Source organism: Mandrillus leucophaeus, unplaced genomic scaffold (assembly GCF_000951045.1).
Source record: "Mandrillus leucophaeus isolate KB7577 unplaced genomic scaffold, Mleu.le_1.0 Scaffold139, whole genome shotgun sequence".
Taxonomy (NCBI): Eukaryota; Metazoa; Chordata; class Mammalia; order Primates; family Cercopithecidae; genus Mandrillus; species Mandrillus leucophaeus.
Genome location: NW_012101354.1, coordinates 349132 through 360812, shown reverse-complemented (window position 1 = coordinate 360812; position 11681 = coordinate 349132).

Genomic DNA, 11681 nt, shown 5'->3' with positions numbered 1-11681 from the left:
GATGGTCTCGATCTCCTGACCTCGTGATCCGCCTGTCTCGGCCTCCCAAAGTGCTGGGATTACAGGCTTGAGCCACCGCGCCCGGCCACAATTTTATTTTTATGTCATAAATTCCACAGTCCTTCGTTGGATGCATAGTTTGCGAAGATTTTCTGCCATTCTGTGGGTTGTCTGTTTACTCTGCTGATTATTTCTTCTGCTGTGTGGAAGCTTTTTAATGTAATTAAGACTCATCTATTTATCTTTGTTTTTGTTGCATTTGCCTTGGGGTTCTTGGTCATGAAGTCTTTGCCTAAGCAAATGTCTAGTAGGGTTTTTCAATGTTATCTTCTAGAATTTTTATGGTTTCAGGTTTTAGACTTAAGTCTTTGATCCATTTTGAGTTGATTTTTATATAAAGTAAGAGATGAAGATCCAGTTTCATTTTTCTACATGTGACTTGCCAATTTTCTCAGCACCATTTGTTGAATAGGGTGTCTTTCCCCTACTTTATGTTTTTGTTTGCTTTGTCAAAGATCAGTTGCTGTAAGTACTTGGCTTTATTTCTGGGTTCTCTATTCTGTTTCATTGGTTTATGTGCCTATATTTATGCCAGTACCATGCTGTTTTGGCCACTATGGCCTTACAGTGTATTTTGAAGTGAGATAATGTGATGCCTCCAAATTTGATCTTTTTGCTTAGTCTTGCTTTGGAATGTGGGCTCTGTTTTGGTTCCACGTGAATTTTAGGAATCTACTTGCTCTGCTGCCCGGGCTGAAGTGCAGTGGCACAATCTTGGCCTACTGCATCCTCCACCTCCTGGGTTCAAGTGGTTCTCGTGCCTCAGCCTTCTGAGTAGCTGGGATTGCAGGAGCGCACCACCATGTCTGCGTAATTTTTGTATTTTTAGAAGAGACAGGGTTTCATCATGTAGCCCAGGCTGGTCTCTAACTCCTGGCCTCAAGAAATCCACCTGCCCCAGTCTTTCAAAGTACTGAGATTACAGGTGTGAGCCACCAGGCATGGCCTCAATTTCCTTTTAAAGAGTTTTAACTAATAAGGAAAAGAAATGTATGTATTTGTTCACGTGTTACCATTTCTAGTGCTTGACATTCCTTTGTGGACACCCAGATTTCCATCTCATACCTGTTTCCTTCTGTAGGAAGGATGTCCTTTAACATTTTTTGGAGCACAGGTCTGCTGGTAATAAATTCTTTCCCTTTTTTTTTTGTTTTGTTTTGTTTTTTGTTTTTTTTTTGAGACAGAGTCTCTCTCTGTTGCTCAGGTTGGAGTGCAATAGTGCGATCTTGGCTCACTGCATCCTCTGCCTCCAGGGTTCAAGCCATTCTCCTGCCTCAGCCTCCCGAATAGCTGAGATTATAGGTGCACACCACCACACTCGGTTAATTTTTGTATTTTTAGTAGAGATGGGGTTTCACCATGTTGGCCAGGCTGGTCTTGAACTCCTGACCTCAAGTGATCCCCTCGCCTTGGCCTCCCAAAGTGCTGGGATTACAGGTGTGAGCCTCCCTGCCCAGCCAAATTCTTTCACATTTTATATGTTTGAATGTGTCTTTATTTCACCTTTGTTTTTTGAAAGCTAATTTTGCAGGGTATAGATTTCTATGTGGACAATTTCAGTCTCTGAGTGTTTAAAGATGTGGCTCCACTGTATTCTTGTGTGCATTGTGGCTGGTGAAAAATCTGATGTCATCCTTATATTATCTTTGTTTCAACGTAATCACGTGTGTTTTTTCTCTGACTGCTTTTAAGATTTTCTTTATTATCATTGAGCAATTTATGATATGCCTTGGTGTCATTGCTTCATATTTTTAGTGCTTGATTATGGTGAGCTTTCTGGATCTGTGGATTTATAGTTTTACTACATTTGATAAGATTAGTTTTTTGTTCTTTGGAGGTGGCTTTTTTTTTCCCCTTGAGACAAGGTCTTGCTATGTTGCCCAGGCTGGTCTCAAACTCCTGGGCTTAAATGATCCTCCTGCCTCAGCCTTTGAATAACTGGGATCACAGGCACGTACCACCACACCTGGCTTGGTAAGTATTAGATTAGTATTTCTTCCAAGAGTTTTTCTGCTGCCACTGTGTTTGCCTTTGATGAACTCTAGTCACCCATATCTGAGGTCAGCTGAATTGTTCCACAGCTCATTGATGCTTATTCCTTTATTATGTTTTTCTCAGCATTCCTTTTTGGCTACTTTTCTTTGCTATGCCTTAACATTTCCAATTTTTTTCTTCTATATATTTTGTTTGCTGTTAATCCCTTGCAATTCATTTCCTCTCAGATATCACAGTTTTTACTTCTTTCTATTTTTTGTAGATATGGTGTCTTACTGTGTTCCCAGATTGGTCTTAACTCCTGGGTTCAAGCAATCCTCCTGTCTTGGCCTCCTTAAATGCTGGAATTACAGGCATGAGCCACTGTACCCAGCCCTAGTTTTTATTTCTTAATGCTAGCTTGGATCTTTTTATATCTTCCTTTCATCTCCTTAATTTTTGGGACTTATGATATACAATTATAATACCTGGTTTAATGTTCTTCTCTGGTAATTTTAACACCTGTATCAGCTCTGAGTCAGTTTAACATGATTGATTTGTCTCCTCATTATGGTCACTTCCATGTTTTAATATGGCTAAACATTTTGTTAGAATGCCAGACATTATGAATTTTACCTTGTTGGTTGCTGCATATTTTTGTGTCCCTATAAATTTTGAGGTTTCTTCAGGGATGCGGTCAAGTTGCTGGCAAACAGCTTGATCATTTCCGGTCTTGCTTTTATGATTTGTTAAGAGGTCTACAGCAGTGCTCTGTCCTGGGGTAATCTGTTCTTACTACTGAGATAAAACCTTCCTGAATTCTCTACCTTATGCCTTGTGAATTTTGAGGCCCCCCCTTTTTTTTTTTTTTCAGTCTGCCTTTTGGAAACAGGCATGATTCTAGCTCTGTATGAGCTCCAGGCACCGTTCCCTCTAATCTTTTCAAACGCGTTTTCCTCTGAACCTGATTCCCCCCCTCATACGGACCTGCACTGTGCTGCATGCTGGGTCATGTTCTGCAGTTACTCCGATTTACTCTCTGCAGCTCTCTCCTCCCTAGTGCTCTTCCTGTGAACTCTATGATACCGTAACTTCCCTGGACTCTCAGCTCAGGGTCCTCAACTCAAAAGCTTCTCTTCACTTTCCCCTTCCTGTGCCTAACTTGGAAACCCTCTCAAGGCAGTAAGTTAGAACAATTTAGGGCTCACCTGATAGGTGCCCATGTCTCAGGGTTTATGTCCAGGATCTTGAACGTATTCTTTTTGTGTATTTTGTCTGTTTTATTTTTTTCTTTATTGTTCCTGGTAGGAGAGTAAAATCTAATTCCTGTTACTTCATAGAGGTTGCAGCACCCCTATTTCTAAAAATCAAAGTACGAAAAAGTCAATCTAGATGCTGAATAGGAACTTTTAGAGAATTCAGAATATATTCTGTACTGTGTGAAACCATGAACTAAGAAAACCCTTAATTCTTGTATTTAAAAGGCACTTTACTGGTTATAAAAACAGTTTCTGCTTGACCCTATGTGGGGGAGTGCAGGAGGCCCATCACCCTTTGCCCCAGGAGCTGAGCAGATGCTCCTGTGAGGTCTGTGGTGAAAACCTGTCCTTCGGGAGATGTGTCTCTCTATGAGATGTTAGCCTTAATCTTGGTTACTCTTCCAAAGGTCCTCCGCAGTAAGGATGGGCAATGACATCAAAGTAGCCAGGTGGGAAGTCTCAGCTTTCTGTTAGCTCTAGTGGGACCTACGGGGTAACACCGGGCCCAAGTTGACTTCTCCCTGGGTAGCAAGAGAGTGATACCATCTTTGCTAGATCTGTGGCTGCAACCCAGGCCCTGAAGCAGGGCCAAAGATTTCCAGAGCCTCTCCTAGGTCCTTCTTGCTCCACAAGAAGCCTCAGAAAGGGAAAGTGTTCCATTCAGAGGATCTTTCTTTCTCTGTTGTCAGAAAAAAAAAAAATGTGAGTATAAAGCAGCAGAAACAGCACTAGGTACTGCCTGTAAGTTAGTGGTACTGCTGTGCCCAGGATAGAAGATGAGAAGGAAGAGGAACAGGAGGAAGAAGAGGGCAAGAGAGATATGTGAAAACCTGGCTGCAGTTAGCAAAGTTTTGCAAGCCACCAGTCAGCGAGACAGAATCTGCAGGCGCTAAAGTATTCACAGCTAAAGTGTTCACAGGAGGGTAGCACAGATGTGTATGTGTGTTAGAGTAGGGTGCGGAGAGTGGTTATGGAAACCTTGAAACCAACCACAACAAACAAAAGTTGAGCAGATCATATCCACGAGATGTTTCAAGGTGGATTGAAAGAAATGCGTGCTATGTGAAAAAAGTGATTGCTAGAGGAGAGAAAGAATTCAACCCCCCAAACCCCAAATATAAGTTCTTCAGTTGCATTTCCTACGTTGTGGAAACCCAAGGTGTTAAGAAAGCGGATTTGTAATAGATAAATCTTAAACTGGAAAAATCATTTCACTGACCATAGTATCTCCCCCACCAGGAAAATGTGGGGTTACTTTTTGCCACAGCACATCTTCAAACTCCTGTCGTGGTACACACTTGGTCACTTTGCCTGACTCTCCGCAGAGGTCTCCCTCTTTCCAAGCCTCACCCCAAATCCTATTCCACACAATTCTTCTTAACAACACTGGGGATTACATTGCCTTTAGGTGGCCAGCTAAATGGTAACCCCTGCGCTGCCTCATCAACATAACACAAACCCCTTTGATGACGTCGAGGGCTTCTGCTTTCCCTCGAATCCATCCTCCGCCCCCACCCGCCTCTCAGTCTCACTCAGCCCACATGGCCAACCCGCAGCCGGTGATGTCATGATCCTTTTCCACTTGTGCCCAGGTATCTTAGGCAGGATAATGACGCGTCTTTCTCTTCTTCTTGTGTTCCTAACCTTTCTCCCAGGTTACTCACCATGGAGAGGGATTCTAGGATTGTTGCACCAATCCAAAACTTTAAAGAAAAAAGATGTAAAACAATGTATGCAAAGTATACCATTTATATGGACAAAATAAAAGTATAAGCATGTGTGATGCATATAGATACATAGCTTCGGGGCTGCTTCTCAGGGCTGCTGCTCATAGTACCAGTTGCTGTGTATTCTGTGTACATCATTCCTTCTACATTCTCATAGTATCCAAAGGGCCATTTTTAAATTTTCCTTGCCACACAGAATACAAGAGAGAAAAATTCAGGAGAAGTTGCTGGCTAAAGTACAACAGAAGATGAGGTGTTTGATTTAAGACTGAGATTTTGGTTTTTTTTTTTTTTCTCTCTCTCTAACCTCAGGACTGGGTTAGAATGGGGGGCTGGGAGGACGGAGGCTGGATGAGAAAGCCAACTTATATTTTCAGAATGGAGAGTGGAATAACTTGATCCTTGAAGAGACTGGGTAGAAGTGGAAGGTGATTCTCTTCAAAAGAATCAAGCGGGTGCCTGGAGGTGAACTCAGCACCAGGTGACTTTAGGGAGAGTCATCTACATACCTCCCTTCCCGCCTTCATTTCTCCATCCCCTCATTCCTCCTTCCCTTTCATCTCTCACCTCTCTCCTTCCTTCTCACTGCCTTTCTCTCTGCGTCTGCAGCCCTGGACACTGTTATTAAAGATCTTGGGATGTGGAGATTATTAGGTTGCAGGGGCCCAAATGAATTTCCCCAGTGCTGATTCCTTTAATCTCTCAATTCACATCAAAAGTTGGAGTAGCTGTTTCAATTTACCTTAGTATTCTACCCACATCTCAGGCCCCAGGGAAGCTGAGAAAGCAAGTATGTGATCCTAGTAGTTTTGGAATATGGGAAATTCCTCATGCATGGAAAGAGACATCAGAAACAAGATGGCCGAGATGACAAAGAACACTCATCTTCCTAACACTGTGCAGCCATCCTTGTGGGGAACATGATAAATCCAGTGACTGAGCTCCCCTAACCCTGCCCCCAAACATCACCCATGCAAAACCTATCCTCAGACACTACCAGACATTGTGATGCCTTGAGCAGAGGGTAAGGGCTTAGACTTCTTGTACAGGAACAGTTGGGACAATCTCCAGTGTCATCTTAATTACTTATTATGACAGTTAAAAAATTTTAAAGTTTACATGCCTGGAAAAAAGGGTAATTATTGTGAAGCCATGGTTACAAATAGCCACCAGAACTGGCTTTAAATCTTTAAATCATCTTAATTCATCTGTGCCCACTGCATGAGTTTCTTTTCTTTTTTTTTTTTTTGAGATGGAGTTTTGAGATGGAGTTTTGAGATGGAGTTTTGCTCTTGTTGCCTAGGCTGGAGTGCAATGGCGTAATCTTGCTCACTGCAACCACTGCCTCCCATGTTCAAGCAATTCTCCTGCCTCAGCCTCCTGAGTAGCTGAGATTACAAGCATGTGCCACCATGTCCGGCTAATTTTTTTTGTATTTTTAGTAGAGATGGGGTTTCTCCATATTGGTCAGGCTGGTCTTGAACTCCTGACCTCAGGTGATCCGTGTGCCTCAGCCTCCCAAAGTGCTGGGGATTACAGGCATGAATCGCCATGCCCGCCCTGCATGAATTTCTTATTGCTGCTCTAATAAATGACCACAAACAACTTCTTCAAATAACCCATATTTATGATCTTAGGGTTCTGACGATCTGAAGTCCAAAAGAAGTCTCACTGCACTACAGTGAATGTGTTGTTGACAGGTTTGCGTTCCTTGCTGGAGGCTGTGAGGAGACTGTGTCATTGCATTTTCCAGCATGTGGGGTTTGTCCACATTCCTTGACTGGTAGCCCTCCCACCTTCAACAGCAGCCATGGACACTCAAGTTATTGTCACATGGCATCCTTCTGACACGGACTGTCCTTCCTCCCTCTCTCATTTCTATGCACCCTTGTGTTGGCACTGGGCTTTCCAGGGTAATCTGCCTGTTACAACATCCTTAACTTAATCACCTCTCCAAAGTCTCTTTGACATGTAAAGTAACACATTCACAGGTTCCAGGGAATAGGATTGGACACCTGTAGTGGAGTTTATTTTTCCTAATGCAGCCACTCACTTCGGTGAACAAATTTCTGCAAGCCCCTCAGTCGGTGCTAGCCCCTCACTTCTGAAAGTCAGTGAGTTGAAAGCAACTCAGTCCAATGAGCAGCTTTGAGTGCCAACCAATCAACACCAGCTCACTTATGTCTGAGCCCTTCCCCAGTCTCTGAATCCCACACTTTCCACAAATTCTACATAAATCAGCAGTCCAGTCTGCTCAGAGAGACTTTACACCAGTAGGAGAAGCATAATTGTATTTCTATGTGATTAGGATCTGTTTTTGAGGAGACCAAGTAAGATGGCTCCAGCTGTAGGATGGAACCTCCACAGCCAATCCTGGAGGCCAGGGCAGCACGAGCCTTAGGCCAAGCTCGGATATGGGGTGACCAAAAGTCAGGAACCACCAGTCTCCCCTGGCTAACAACTGGCCCCCAGTCTCCCGGGAACTTGAATATTCCAGGTGCCCCACTTCTCTACAGCGGAGTTCCATGGGGAAGGACCATGCTGTTTTCTTGTGGCCCCTGGGGGCGGTGCACAAGGATTCCCATGGTCCCAGGAGCTGGGAGCAGCAGCGAGGCCAGGCCAGATCCAAAGAAAACCACCCAATTCCCCCATTTAGCTGAAGGTTCAGAGCCAAAGGTTTGTGGGACCCCAGGTGCATCCACTCTGCTGCTGCCTTTCCCTCCTTACCATGTGGTCTTTGCTTCCTGTGAGATTTCTGCAACCAGAAGTCAGCCTATTGGGAAGTAAAAGCCACACCTAAAAACACTAAAGAGACTGGCATTAGTATTGGTGCAATCCTATGGTCTGCAATGAATTACCTAGGATGCAGCTGGCACCTGGGACACCTGGCTAGGGCCTGTCCATAGAAAAGCTACCCCTATGCCCATTTAGACCTAGATGAAGGTTGCAGGGATCTAACTGCTCACCAAGAGATTGACTCTTACCTGAGGGTCTGGAGCCTCAGTGCTGCAAGTTCTTGGCCTACACCGTGGGGGCGCTGCTCACACCCAGGGTCCAGGGCTTTCAGTGGAGTCTCCATAGCTCTAACATTGATTCCTCCTGGTTTGGTGCACCAAGGACCACCTCCCACAAAGTGGGCAGATGTAGAAAGTTACCAGATACAAAAGGTAAAAATTGCAAGGCATTGCTGGCTCAATGAGGACAGAGAGTCCTCTCTCTATTATGATTTGGATGTGAAGGGAAGATGTCATAGGTCCTAAACATTGCAGCATGGCCAGCGTGTGCTGCCCAGGACCTGCAGTGCTGTGGTCAGGTGGAAGTTATTTTACTTCAGTAGAGGACAGTGTTCTCTTCTGGCCTTTTCCTCAGTGGCTAGATCTGTATCTCTCTCTCTCTCTCTTTCTTCCCTCTGCCCTCCTGTTCCCTGGCCCACTTTGTTTTCTCTCTCTGTTCCCACCCTGCTGCCCCCTTCCACCTGCTTTCTCTTCTTCAGCTTTCATCGTTCATCCCCCTCTGCCCACCCATATGCCCCAGGCTAAGGCCCCTGCCCTGTCCTGGGTGAGGAGATGTGTATGATTTTAGGCGTTGCCCTCTAGACGTGTCCATGATGGGGAAACATGGCTCAGCTGCCAGTATAATGGTTTAAAAGAGTGGCCTTTTTGAAGGCTTTTTACATCTCCCATTCTAGGATCCTCTAGGACTTAAAATGTATGGGCCACAGTGGAATTCTTGGTTCCCCAGGACCTTGTGGTGCATGCCTTCTTTCACTGAGCATTCATAGGGTGGCTATTAGGTGCCAGGCCCTGCTCTGGGCTAGGGTCCCCATTGTGAGCAATCCTCAGTTCACTGCCGCATGGAGCCTACCTCTGCAGGCATCAAGAGGATGGGGCTGTGAACCACATCTACCAGTGCTGAGCATCAAGGACGATGACGGCTGAGAACAGCCTGCTGGATTTGGCTATAAGGTAGGTAAGGACTTGTTTGATTCTGGGGAAAGCAATTTTAGCAATGGGGAGGAGAAAGCATTGCTGCAGGTTGCTGAGGATGCTTAGTAGTGAGGAAATGAGGAGAACGGTGAGCTAGCATTTATGAAGCAACCTTCGCTTCCTACATGATATTTATACTTTCCCCAACTTTCACATTTGTGTTTCTTCCCTTGCCAGAAGTTAGTCTCTTTATGGACTGGACTTGTAACGTTCCTGAGTCATTGTCTTTGTTTGCATTCCTACCAGAATCCCTAGTGACTCTGCAGATCATGTTTAATGATAATGTTGACACTAAGTCATTGTGAGGATAAAATATGAATCTGCTAACAGAAATGTTTCTCTCGGTGGAGAGAGGTGGGGCCAGGAACTAGGACTACTGCAGCTTCTCTCCGCCCTCACTGTCTAACCTTACAGGCAGCTCAAATCACTCAGAATCCAGTTTGCAGCCAGTGCAGACTTGCCTCTCCCTCCCAGTCTTCTTTCTTGGTGGTGACTGGGAGAGATTTAGGAGATTAATGAGGGCCAAGAAACAAAGCATGAATTATCACGGTTGCTGCACAGGTGTGGTCCTCTCAGTCTCTCTGCCTGAATTCCCAACACACCTCTCACCAGGTTGCTGAATGGTACAATAGGGTCATTGTAAGGTGGGTGGGTGCAGTGAGTCACCGAGGTCTTCCTGAGGTGCAGTGGGGCAGGGAGAGATCCTCTTCCCTATTGCTGGAGCTGGGCCACAAACTGGTGGTGGAATGCCCAGCTTCGGGGTCCATTTGCATGGCTGTATATTTCAATTATAGAGACTCTACTAGGTTCTTTTTTTTTTTTCTCATATACTTTTGTTCTTGTTTTATGCATTCGATCTATTGCTTTATTTATTTGACCATTTTAAACACACTTATGCTGACATCCTTCCAGATTGCTCTCCCTTTTGTTACCCGGTGCGAAATCTTTTGTCTGTTGTATGTACTTGTCATCCCTCGTGTGCCTGTGAGCCCATTCTAAGTGTATTTATCTCCTGTGGACATCTCCAAATGTCTGGAGGCGTCTCCACGAGGTGGCTTTGCATTTGTCTAGGGTTTTATGGCCCTTACAACTCTGGGGTAGTTTTTGGTTAATTTCTTTAATAGTGTGTATTTGTACCCCATGCCTTCTGGGAACACAGGTGCAGTGCTCTGATTTCTCTCAGATGACTTTGCCTCGCCCCAGGCCTCATTCTGTGTCTTGAGAGGTGATGGACTGAGCTTTCCAGTCTCCATCAGTGACAGGGCAGCTCTTTAGTAGCTCTCTCCTTTCACTGAGAGTTCAGTTCTAGTTCTCCACCACGGCCTGGGCCACGTGGCCTCCACTCTGGGGCACTGTGACAGCTATCAGTTCCCTTTGTGCTTCTGGCACCTGAATAATTCTCTTTCTGCCTTTTGATTGACCAAGTATTTTAACTTTTTGAGGGGAAGGGGAAGATTCTATGTTATCCAGCATTATTTGTGGTAGGAAAGGGGCTTTCTATAGCTGCTCCATGCTAAATTTTGGCAGAAGTCCTACCACTGTGGCCCAAATCTCCATCAAAAGAGATAGATATTTGCTTGATTTTTTTCTTCTTGTTTTTCTTCATTAAAAAAATGTACGTTGGATTTGGCTATGATTTCTTGGATATGACACCAAAGACACAGGCAATGTAAGAAAAAACATGTAAATTGGACTTCATCAAAACTAAAAACTTTTGTGCATCAAAGGACACTATGAATAGAGTGAAAAGGCAACCCACAGAATGGTAGAAAATATTTGCAATCACATATCTAATAAGGGCTTAATACCCAGAATATAAAAAGAACTCCTACAACTCAACAAAAAACAAACAACCCAATACGAAATGGGCAAAAGACTCAAATAGACATTTCTCCAAAGAAGATATACAAATGGCCAATAAGCACATTGAAAAATGCTTAACATCACCAATCATTAGGACAATGTGAAAGGAAACCAAAATGAGATACTATTTCACATTCATTAGGATGGCTATTATTGTAGGATGGCTATAATTGTAGTACACATTAAGTACTAGCAATACAAAGATGCCTTTAATTAGGTCTCTGTTCTTAAACGCAAAGTCAAGACAGAAAAGACAGACAAGTAAAACCACTATAAGTAGAGTGGCAAGTGCTATGATAGAGGCAAGAATGGAGTGCTCTGGAGCATAGAATAAGAGCATTAAAATCAGCTTTGGATAGGGGTCTTAGGAAAGGCCTTCTTGGGGAGATGATAGTTACACTGCTCTACAGGACAAGTAGAAACAGGTGGAAAGGGGGCCAAGGGCTTTCAGGGCAGCAAGAAGAGCATGTGTCAAAGCACAGAGGCACATCACTGTGACATCAGTTCTAGCCTTGGTTGGCAAGGTGGGCAGGGAGCAGACCACAAAGGCTCTTGAGGGCTCTAGGGGATCCTGTATATTCAGAAGATCCAATGCCTGGTTTTACACATGGGAGCGATACCAGAACATTTGCCTTTAAAAACTTTCTTTGATCACAGGGTGGAGAAAGGAGTGGAAGAGGTTGAACTGGACAGGGAGAAGCTTAAGATAGTTCATTGCGCCGGGCGCGGTGGCTCAAGCCTGTAATCCCAGCACTTTGGGAGGCCGAGACGGGCGGATCACGAGGTCAGGAGATCGAGACCATCCTGGCTAA